The sequence below is a fragment of the Lepus europaeus genome, chromosome 5 (genome assembly GCF_033115175.1).
Source record: "Lepus europaeus isolate LE1 chromosome 5, mLepTim1.pri, whole genome shotgun sequence".
NCBI classification, from domain to species: domain Eukaryota; kingdom Metazoa; phylum Chordata; class Mammalia; order Lagomorpha; family Leporidae; genus Lepus; species Lepus europaeus.
The window spans coordinates 110,220,809-110,232,621 of NC_084831.1; positions in this window are offsets into that span (position 1 = coordinate 110,220,809).

Here is an 11,813-nt window from a genome sequence, read left to right on the forward strand (position 1 = left end):
TAAATGGGGAGGAATGTGAGATCCAGAAGCTATGGCAATGGCCTTGAATGAATGAGCATGGCAACAAGTTCCAAAGTTCTTCAAAGAAAGTTGCAGAGCTCCTCCTCCTCCTCTGCGGGCCACTGCTCATCGCACTTGGCAGCTGGGGTTGGGGAGGAAGGATTTGTAGAAAGTAACCTTCGACTGCTGCTCTGTGTTTCCTTTGTAGCTCTCCTGACTTCGCTTTTAGAGGGAAGAGGTTAGGACCGAAAAGACAGCAGACTTCTAATGAAACCTTTTTTTTTTTCCCCAAAAAGAAAATGATAACACTAAAACCATAAGGCAAACCAGTAGGGGGTGTTAAAGATAAAATGACCACGCAGAAGTCAATGCAAATGTAGTTTTAGGCAATTACTGTGAGTTCTCTGTGTCCCTTGTAGGCGGACAGACCTTTAAAAATAAAATTGCTCTTGATTGTTTGCTAAATCTCATTTTCTGTGCTTCTGAGATTGCTCCATTATCTGTATGTCTTTTAAATCTCCTAATGTACCATTATAAATAATAGTAACCATAATTTTCCTGTATGTCTTAAAATATTTATAACAATGAATAAACAAATCATATTACCATAAAATGAAATTTGCAGCCACAAGATTGTATATTTCAAAGATATTTTAAGACATTCAGAAATGTTCATTATATAATCTTTTATAAAAATAGAATATAAAACCATGCATGGAGAATGCTCTTCATTTGCATTTTATTATGTCTAAAACAAGAGGGGCCAGTGCTGTGGTGCAGTGGATTAAGCTGCCATCTACAGTGCTGACATCCCTGCTGCTCTGCTTCCTATTCAGCTACTTGCTAGTGGCCTGAGAAAGAAAATGGCCCAAGTGCTTGGGCCCCTGTGCCCACGTGGGAGACCAGGAAGAAGCTCCTGTGTCCTGGCTTTGGCCTGGTCCAGCTCTGGCTGTTGCGGCCATTTCGGGAGTGAACCAGTGGATGGAAGATCTCTCTCTATCTCTCTTCTTTCTCTGTAACTCTGCCTTTCAAATAAATAAGTAAATCTTTTTTTAAAAAGGATTGTGGGGCTAATGATTGTGACAAATGATGAGTTTTCTTTTCCTCCTTATATTATACAACTGTTTCTAATTTCTGAACTCTCATTAATAAATAGGTCATTCTTTCTTTTTTTTTTTTTTAAAGATGTATTATTTACTTACTTGAAGTCAGAGTTATGCAAGGGCCGGAGCTTTCTGATTGTAGGAATGATCTATTTGGGGTTAGCACTGTGGCGTAGCAGGTAAAGTCACCAATTGCAGTGCTGGTATCCCATATGGATGCCGGTTCGAGTCCTGGCTGCTCCACTTCCCATCCAGCTCTCTACTATGGCCTGGGAAAGCAGTGGAAAATGGCTCAAGTCCTTGTACCCCTACACCCATGTGGGAAACCCTGAAGAAGCTCCTGGCTCCTGGCTTCAGATTGTCACAGCTCCGGCCCATATGGGATGCCGGCATCTAGATCATTCCTACAATCAGAAAAGACTTATGCAGATGCTCAGACGTATTCTCAGTAGGTACTTTTTTTGAGGTAGATAAGGAAGAGACATCAACCTTCTGTTTTAAATTAGAAATATCCTGCCTCTAATCACATAATTCATGGCCAAAAAGAGGTGGACTCTGAAAGAGAAAGCAGCATCTTGTGTTGGCAGGATCTGCCCCCTACTCCTCTTAGATAAACCTGGTAAGAAGCGCACAGGCAGGTTTCTTGGGGCCTCGCCCTGGCCTGCGCTCTGGGCTGCCTTCCTGTCTCACCGAGTGCACCTGCAGGAGGCAAGGAGCACCAGCCTGAGACCCCGCTTCTGCATGAGCCCTCTCCAGCCTTCTGCCTGGACAAGGAAGGAATCCTGAAATATAGCTCTGGATAATGTTCAAACGACTGGGCCTGTCTGGTTTTAAGGTCATTCCAGGTCCAAGTGCTGCTGTCAAAGAGAAGCATTTCCACATTCCCAAATTGCCGGAAGCCTAACTTTGGAATCGCTGCGCCCTTCTCCCCTTGAGAACAAAGACTGCCGATTCCTCTCCAAAGACTCCTCGACAAATCCCCCCTCACAGAGACAACCTTCTTGTGGAATCTTCATAAAGACTCATTAGCTCACTTGTCACCAGCCACGGAACACTGTCCATTCAGGGACAGTTCAGGTGTGGTTAACAGCAAATGCAACATGGAACATCTTCTTGCCATGCCTCCATGCCTTGTTCTTCAGGCTGGGATCTATTTCCATTTGGAGAATCCACAGACCACGTAATCCACTTTAAGTGCTTTTTATATTTTTTGAAGTAATAAATGTCACCTATTTTTTTTTCTTTTCATTCCAACTCTTAGCAAAAATATTAGTTACCGGGGCCCAGCTGTAGGAATTCGGCTCTGACTGGTCCCAAGCGGCTCTCCGGCATGGATATTCTTTTTTAATCTCCTTCGACAACTCTGATGTTCAGCTAGAGTTGCGAGCTACTGATTTAAACTGTGAATCTTTGTCTCTATGACATATTTAGTATCTGTGATTTATCTAATGCCAAGTCTCTGGTCAAGAATGCAACATCCAATTATAACACAGATCCCACGGGTGAGATCAATTTTAGGATTTTTCCACATGGCTTCTAGAAATGTACTGCAGTGAGAATCAAGTACTGTGGGATATTTTACATTTGCCCAATTCCCCCATACCCTCAAAAGGAATACTCAGGAGAAACCTCTTTTCTTGATGTAGAGACTGTGGGCAGCCTCCAAAGAAAATCACAGTATGGTCTCCTACAAAAAGCCAACCCTTTATCATCAGGGGGATGTGGTCAGAAGGACCGCCCTAAAAAAGGAAAATGAGGTTGCCGGAGGACCGTCTGATGCAAGTGTTGAAAGAGGGAAGTTCGGCTGCCAAGACAACAGCTTTCGCCTCTGGAGATCCGGGACTGACAGGTGCCCCCAGCCTCCTTGCATCCCTGTCCAGCAACGGACCTCGACTCAGCACTCCTCCTCGCCCCCCATTCCAAAGCCCAGGGATCTGAGCCATGCACGCAGAGCGTGGCTCCAGGTGTGGGGAAGGAGTTTAACTAGAGCTGGGAAAGTGGATGCCGCGGCAGCAAACAGGAGTGGGCGAGGGAGCAAGGAGAGTGGAACGCTGTCCATTTGGCAAGGAAGAGGAGGAGAAAGAGGCTTCAGATGCGATTCTAGATCAATATTGAAAGAGCCCTATTGGACAGGAATTAGTTTTGAGGAGGAAGTTCGTGAACTTGAATGCTTGAGGACAGGATGTGGATGAAATAATATTACAGCATCCTTTCAAATTTAGGCTAGTGCCCTTTTATTGAATTAAGGAAAGAGATCACGAGGTTGAGAGAGCACAAGTGAGCCTGCTGGGAGTTGGCACAGGCCACGGGAGGCTCTTCGGCCACCTCCACTTTCTTACTCTCCACCCCTGGTCCCTGCTCGCGCCTTCCCCCAGCCCCAGCGCCGGGCGCTGGTCCCTCAAGCCACTGCCCTCCCATTCACTCCATCACTCTAGGAGTCTCCTTTTGCCTCCTCCATGGATCATGGCTGAGCGATGCCATCCGGCAGCCTGATGGTCCCCTGTGCAGGTGTGGGCCAGGGCCTTGGGTTCAATCATCCAAGGGAGAAGAGGCTCCCCAGGAAAGAAGCAGAGGGACCTCATCCTAAGCCTGGGAACCCTACAGAAGATTTTTAATATAATTTTGCCTCAATACCATTTTGAACGATGGAGAAGCTTCCTTGAACTCTCTCAAATTGAAAACACCAGTGTGTGTGTGTGTGCACGTGCACACACATGCACACTCACTCAGATACAGTTCTGTTAAGAAATGAGGAAACTGAGATTTATGAGATGAATGTATATGAGCATCCAGGGTATCATGGAAAATTCTATTTTAAAGGAGTTGGTTCTTCAAATTACATATTTGGGATAACCCTCATTTGTTTGTTTAGAAGGAAAACATTTCTGTTCTCAGAGCTGATTCTCTTCCAGTGGCCCTAACGCTAAGGAAGTGGCACAGGGCGATGGGAAGAGAAGTGGCTGGGCTCTTATTTCCCTCTGAAAAGCAGCTCTGTGACCCTGGGGAAGCAGATGTACCCTCTTAGCCTCAGCCCACCCTGTAAAAGGGAGGGGGTCTGCCCAGGTTTATTTCTGGCATGGAATTCTCATTGCAAAAGCTCAGTGTCCTATGTAAAACCCAAACTGCCTGCAAGCAAGGGTTCTATGCACTGCATAGCCCCTCCCAACTCAAGAATCAAACGCTGCCTGAACAACACTCTTAATTGCACTCAGTCCTATTGTAGACATTCCAGATCTGTAGGAAATGGACTCAAAGGAAAACCCCAGGACTTGCTAAGGACCACCCAAGTTCAGAGCAGCCAACCCTTCCCCATGTCATCAGCTCTATCTGTGCACTTGGCCCAGACAGCTCTAGCTAACGATTTGCATGCAAAGCCCCTGACTTCTTTGCTCTTGGTATGTGAGGATCTGAACTGGGGGAACAGGACTGCGATCCCCACAAGCCACTCACGCTGCAAGCACGTGCGTTCCTTGGGAGAGCAGGACTGGCTGGCAGTGGACAAAGCAGCAGAGACAGGTAGGGCTTGGCGACAGCCTCGGGAGAAACCCTCAACATTCCTTCCAAGCTGTCACCCCTCTCTCCACTCGGAGAAGCTGGAAACACTCTGCCCCTGGCGTCTTCTAGGAGAGCAAGGTGATTTAAGTCACGCATATTTCTATGACGTAGATGTCCAAACAGGAAGCCAAAGGGAACTGACTTTCCAGCTGTTGCTTTTACAACGCAGCATGTGGCTAGGAACGGACAAGAGCAACCATTGCGGTTGTAATTCTCCATGTGTGCAGCCTAGGAAATGTATCGTGGTAACCCGATCCGAAATGGCTTTCAGGATTTAGAAATTAGGGCTTCTCCACTGCCCATGGAATTTGAGCCCATGTTTAGAAGTCAGTGCTGGACCTTAGCTGACACTTCCATACCTGCCAAGAGCCGCTGATGGGAACCAGGTGGCCTGCTTCAAGCAGAATCCAATTACCCAGATGGCAACTGTTTCTTAATTCAAAACTTTAGCAGCGCTTTTTTTTTCCATTATGAAAAATGAGAGGGGGGAAAAATACATTGAGCTTGAGCACTCCTGGTTGATGAGATTAGGGGCAAGGCAGGCAAGCAGGGCCCTGGCCTCTGCCAGCTCCCTGCAGCTCCAGTCTGCAGCACAGCGCCTGCCCGACATGCGGCTTCTTCCTGGAACAGGAGTGATGGCCTGAAACTCAGCCTCCTCTTGGGTTGGTTCTTGGGAAGCTAGAATAACTCTCCCTCACTAATTAGTGATTGCATTAGCAGATGGTATCTTTTTTTTTTTTAAGTAAAAATGATAATTAAGCAAAGGTTTTCAATTGCATTTGGAGACAATGCTTTCTTTCTCCTGAGAGGCTGTGTGGCCTCAGTCCCTGCAGTCCACACCCTGTGCGGTCAGGCTTCTTCTTACTCTGAAAATGGAAGGTTCTGACTGCACTACAGCTGTGGGGCTTACTGGGCTTATTTCCCCAGTCCTCACGGGGCTTGGTATTAAGCAGACCAGTTCAGACAGGTGCAGTGTTGACTGGACCCTCTCTTCCAGCTCTGCACGTGGCTGGCTGGTGTTCAGGAGACAAGTTCCTTATTGGACATAGAGATGGGATGGGAAGAGGCAAGGTTCTGCTCTCCATCCCTTCTCCTCCAGACACATTTTTGTGAGTGCCTTCATCATTCATTGGCCCTCCATCATTCAAGGGCTCAGCGTCTCCCCAGGCGGTAGGAATTTGGAGTCTACAAGCTCATTCCTTGCACTTTCTCAACCATTACTTCATGGCAAGAGATGTCCTAATACTTCCTGGGGATCGGGTCTATCGATCCTCATGGCAGCCCTGTGATGTATTTACCAAACTATATGGCTTTTATAGACTGCCTATGACTAAGAAAATGTTACTCCTTGGGGCCAGCGTTGTGGTGTATCACATTAAGACAACACAATGTTGCCATCCCATATTGGCGCCAGTTCATGCCCTGATTGCTCCACTTCCAACCCGGATCCCTGCTAATGCACCTGGGAAAGCAATGGAGGATGGCCCAAGTGCTTGGGCTCCTGCCACCCACGTTGGAGACCCGGATGAAGCTCCTGGCTCCTGGCTTCAGCCTGGCCAAGTCCTGACTGTTGTGGCCATCTGGGGAGTGACTCAGCAGATGGAAGAGCGCGCACTCTCTCTCTCTCTCTGTAACTTTAAAATAAATACATCTTTAAAGAAAAGAAAAAGAAAATGCTACTGTTTGAAGAAAGTGTTTGGTTGGGATTCTGTTATTTGATCAAAAGTTTTGGGTCTACTACCTCTACCACCACCATTACCATTATCACCATCATCCCCTACAACCATCTCCATTACCAGTGCCACCACTTCCATCCCACCACCACCTCCACTATCACCATCACCTCCAGCACCACCTCCATCACCTCGACTGTCACTTCCATCACCACCTCCGCTATCACCATCACCTCCAGCACCACCATACCATCACTATCACCTCCTACCATCACTTCCACTATCATCTCCACTATGACCATCATTCCCAGCACCACCATCATCTCTGCCACCACCTCCACTACCACCATCACCTCCAGCTTCATCATCACCTCCTACCACCACCTCCACTACCACCATCACCTCCAGCTTCACCATCACCTCCTACCACCACCTCCACTACCACCATAACCCTCAGTGCCACCATCACTTCCATTTCCTACCATCACTTCCATCACCACCACCCCTCCACTACCACTATTACCTCCAGCACCATCACCATCACCTCCACCACCACCATCACTACCACTATCACCTCCTACCACCACTTCCACCTCTGCTACCACATCCATAATCAAGTGTCAAATGTCAAGTTGGCAGGGATTTGTCAAAAAAGCAAAAAGCTGAGATTTGTTGGCACAGGGACATCTTCAACTTGAGCTATTTGGACTATTGAAGATAAATTATTCATTAATTTGGCCTCTTCCTCCATCCTCTTTATTCTCTCAATTCCAGTCATTACATATGAGACTGGTTGCCAAGTGGCTTAAATTTTCTTTAGTCAGTGGAATTGCAGTAAGCACTGGTCTCTTAGAGAAATGGCAGCCAAAAACGTCTTTGGACTATTTGGAATTTTGTTCAGTAAAACATACCGGGAAACCAGATAAAATGCCTGAGCTGTCTCAGCACATTAAGCTATCTTCCATGAGTAGGAATTGTATGTTAACAGACTGTTAGAATTACGTCTGAAGTCCAGCATTTTCATCATATCTAGCAATTTAAAACACTCAGTGTGGGGGAAATAGTAGATAATAGGGAAGACAATGGAAATTTAGGTGTGCTGTGTGTGTGTCTGTGTGCAGAACAGGAGGGAAAATGAAATCACCATGTAAGCGCAAGGCTACATGGAAAGACGGATGTCCTGGGCCTCTGAATTAAGTACTATGCACAGCACACTATGGTGTGCAGGTTGTGAACGCTGTCCCAACATAGCAGTGCTGCCAGGGAAATCTCTCCACAGCTTCAATCTGATCTTCCATGCCCCATCTGCAACCCAGCCATGTCTGCTATGGCCTGCAGGATAAAGTTCAAGGCCTCAGACGGCCTCCGAGTCCTCTACGTCTGGACTCTCCTCACTTCCCTAGGCCCGCCTCCTGCTGCTCCCACTCTCGCAGTCTAGGCTTTAGCCATTTTAAGTGACAGTTCTCCAACAGGCTAATTTATTTCTGTCCTAACAATTTTACCCATGTGCTGCTTCTGCGAGTGCCTGTCCTACCCCTAAACATGCGGCCCACTTAAGGAACTCCTATCCATCTCTCACGATCTAGCCCTAGCCAGGAAAGCCTTTGCAACTCTGTAGGCAGAGCTGGCCTCGTCTTCATTCATGTTCCCATGTGCCCTGTGTAGACACAGCACCTCTCACTGTCTTACAACATCTATTCGCGTGGCTTTCCCATCAGATGGTGAGCTGTTTGCAGGGAGAGACTGTGACTACACACCAGCACGAAGCACTGTGCTCGATTCAGGAATAAACACCCGATAATTGTTATTATGGGGTGCATTTTTTTTTTTGCATGAACTAGCTCTTATTTCTGCTAAACATTGTAGAGTACCAGAGGTAGAGGTTGGAAAGGTCCTTTATAAGAGAGAGAAAAAAAGAGAGAAGCTGTCTTAGGGGAAAAATGCGACATCTTCAACAAGCATTAACTGGAGAAAATATGTTTAAAAATTTATTAAGGTGCTTTCGAAGGGAACAAAGAGATGAGCAGAAAAGGAGTCTGGAAGGGAGGGTTATGGGTATCAGAATTATCAGGGCGATAGATTTTTATGGTCAGTGGTGTGCCTTAGAATGTGCTTTTATTTTACTTATTTGAGAAACTAACAGCCTGAAAAAGAAAGATAGATTGGGGCCAGGGAGAACTCCTATCAGCTGATTCACTCCACAATGGTGGTGGTGGGGTGGGGTGGGCCATGCAAAAGCTGGAAGCCAGGAACTTAATCCAGGGGCCAGGTACCCACTCACTACAGCCCTTGCTGCCTCCCCTCAGTGTGGGCAGTAGCCGGAGGCCGGCTTCCGCAGCTGGAGCTGGGTATCGAACCCAGGCACTCTGCTGTGGGACCTGGTATCTGAACTGCTGGACCAAACAGCTGGCCCAGAACTTTAAAAGCAGGAGGAAAACAGTTTTTAGAAAATGGAATTCCAAGATAAGTTTTGTATTTTTTTTTTTTTTTTGGTGAAAAATGTTTTGAAATCCGTGAATTTGAGGGGTTCCTAAAGAAGTTTACAGAAAGTGCCTATTACGAAAAAACTACGCATGAATTTCAAAATTTTGCACTGAAAGAAATTCCATCTTCTCAGAACTTGTTGAAGTGCCCTCGCACACTTCTTAACAGAAGTGAAGGGACGGATTTGCAATGGAGGGCTGGAGAGAGGCTTAGGACCAGGAGGCGAGTTGGCTTTCAGGAGAACTGGGAATTAGGGAAAGCGTATGCATGCTTATGATTATTTCCATGCTAACCCCAGGACAAGTTAGAGCAAAGAAAATCCTGCGCGTTCAAATCCCTTGTTCATTGATCTCCCCAATTTTTGCTTGCTATGGAAAATGCTCTCTTGGTGTGGGCTCCAACTCATATTCTAAAATCCTTAATTGCAGTGGTGTGTTTATTCAGTTCAGCCAGTCCTCACCCAAAGTGCCAGCGCTCTTGGCACAAACACCTACTTGCATCATGGTTTTCATACATCTGCTGAGTCTACTTACAAGGAGCGGGTCAACCCTCCCCAGTTGTCATCAAACCCTCCTCGGAGCCCCCGTCTGCACTTGGCAGCCGCAAGGTGTATAAACACCGAGACTCTGGGCCAATTGCTTTAGTTGTGCCCCAACCTGGGAGCTTAAAGGGAGCTGATGGGATAGGAAGCAGACTAAAGGGGCCTTATTCCCCGCCAGCCCGCCCCTCTGTGGAAGCTACATTTATTCCCTGCAGTAGTCTGGGAATGAGAAAGGCACCCCAAAGTCCTCCCACTATCCTTGGTCGATCATACAGGGACAAGGCTAGGGAAGCGGTTAGTCTATGACAGCTCAGACTCTCCCGACAGGAAGAAAGAAGCCTCTTCCACGAAGATGACCTTGCCACCTTTGGTTGCCTGTGTTCCAAGGTGTCTCCTTCACAGCTGGATGTGCACAGTTCAGTCCTGGCCCACCCTCAGCTGCTCCTTGTTTGCAGACGCAGGCCCAGGGTGCCACACGACAAGGCCAGGATTCTTTCCATCACTCTCTTCCCGTAGAAACGCCGTTCTGTATTCTGAGACTAAACTGTAAGAGGAAGATGGGTACTGTTTTGCAATTACGAGACCAGACGCCCCCACTCGCTAGCTGAGCACCCTTACGAGAGAGCCCCGGGCTCCAGTTTCCCACTGTCTAGAGAGCCCCGGGCTCCAGTTCCCCACTGTCTGCTGCACAGACTTCGGAGAATTCAGAGCTACTCTATATGGAAAACCATTTTGTGAAGTCAAACGGAAAACGCTGATTTGAGTGAACACTTCTTACGTTTGGGGCCCTTTCTGCACCCTGGAAAACAGCTAGAACTCTGGGGTCCTCCCAAAAGGATCTTCGGCAACGTATAGCTGCCAATGTAGCAGCTCTAGGGACAAAGAGAGAAGCCTTGGCCTACCAGGGCTATGTTGATAATTTATCAGTGCGCACGCAGTCTCCCCATTCAGACCAGGGCCCAAACGGGGTATTTGTTTTAAACAAGGAGAAGGGTCCTGGGCAAGCAAAAGTTTCCCACAGGGCAGGAGTCATGGGGGCAGTTAGGCATGACCGTGAAGCACTTTCTGGAACCTTGCAAACAACTCTCCAACCTCCTGTCGAATTCACAGTGTCCGGAATCCTGAGCTGGATGGAGGTCCTTTGCCCTCAGGGGTCACGATTTTGAGTTCTGTTTACAATTCCTCTCTCCTGGTGGCCTGGACCGGTTGAACCCAGCCTGCAGAAAACTGGAAGAGACCTCACCCTTTAGCAATGCCATTCTTGGGGAAGATGAGCGACTCCTGCAAGAAAATTCTTTTTTTTTTCTTTTTCTCAAGGGGGAAGAAAATTAGCGCAATGATGTAACTGATAACACAACGGCTAGTATCTCCTCCCATCTTTTCCAAGCTTCCTGTCTTCCTGTAATACCTGAAGAGGACAGTGTTGGCTGCAGCTTGCTTAGGAAGTTAGGTTTTCCCCGTGTTTCTCCTAGGAATTCCCAGAGATGGGGAGTGACTTTCTCCTGCCAATCCAGTGCTTTTCCAGAGCCCACTTGACTTTCCAGAAAAGCACCGTTAATAATAATAATAATAATAATATACTTTGTGTTTTAAATGTTGAGGGGTTTCAGTCTCTACAGCCTTTGCTGGGGCAGAAATCAAAATCGAGAGAGAAGCCCCGCAGAGGGGCCGGCTCCCTGGCCGCCGGGAACACCCCGGACTGCGCTGGAGGAGGGGCGGCTGTGCCGGTGTGGGGCCTGCAGCAGCACCGACAGGCCCGCAAACGCATTCCTTCGGGGTTCAGGTTTTTCTCCCCTAAAAGGAGAGTCCTCACACTGGGGAGGCAGGCTCCCTTCACGTGGTGTGGATCCGAGTCCTTCGTCACCACTTCAGGGTCTTGTAGGGAGGGAGATGCGGAGGGCGCCTAGGGCTTCTGGAGAGGCCAGTTCAGACCCATTCCACCTTGGGGCCCAGCGCGGAGTGGACAAGGGGACCCCAGGTCAGAGCGGGCTTCGGGGTCACCACGACCCGGGGAGGCCAGCCGCAGGTGGGCGAGCAGCCTGGCTCCTACCGAAAGGCGCAGCCTCTCCGGCGGGCGCGCCGCACCTACGCCTGAGCCCCCGGCGCGCCCCCTCAGTCCCGCAGGAGGTCCCGGACGCACTGGGAAAGCTGCTGTTCCTAGTGGGCGGCGACTGCGGGAGTCCAGGGGAACCCGCACCGCACCCACTGTGGACCGTAAGCGCCCTGCACCACCGCCGGGTCACGCAGGCGCCATGGCCGCCGGGTCCTCGGCTGCCCGGCCTGCAGGCGCGCCCCACAGCCCTCCCAGGACGTGGGCACGCGCGCCCCGCGCCGGGCGCCCTCCTGCCGGGAGCCCGGGACTGGCCGCCACCGGCGCGGCCCCGGTCGGGGGCGGGGCTCGGGCCGGGGGCGGAGCCGGTCGGCAGCCGGTGTCAGGTTGCTCCGGTAACGGTGACG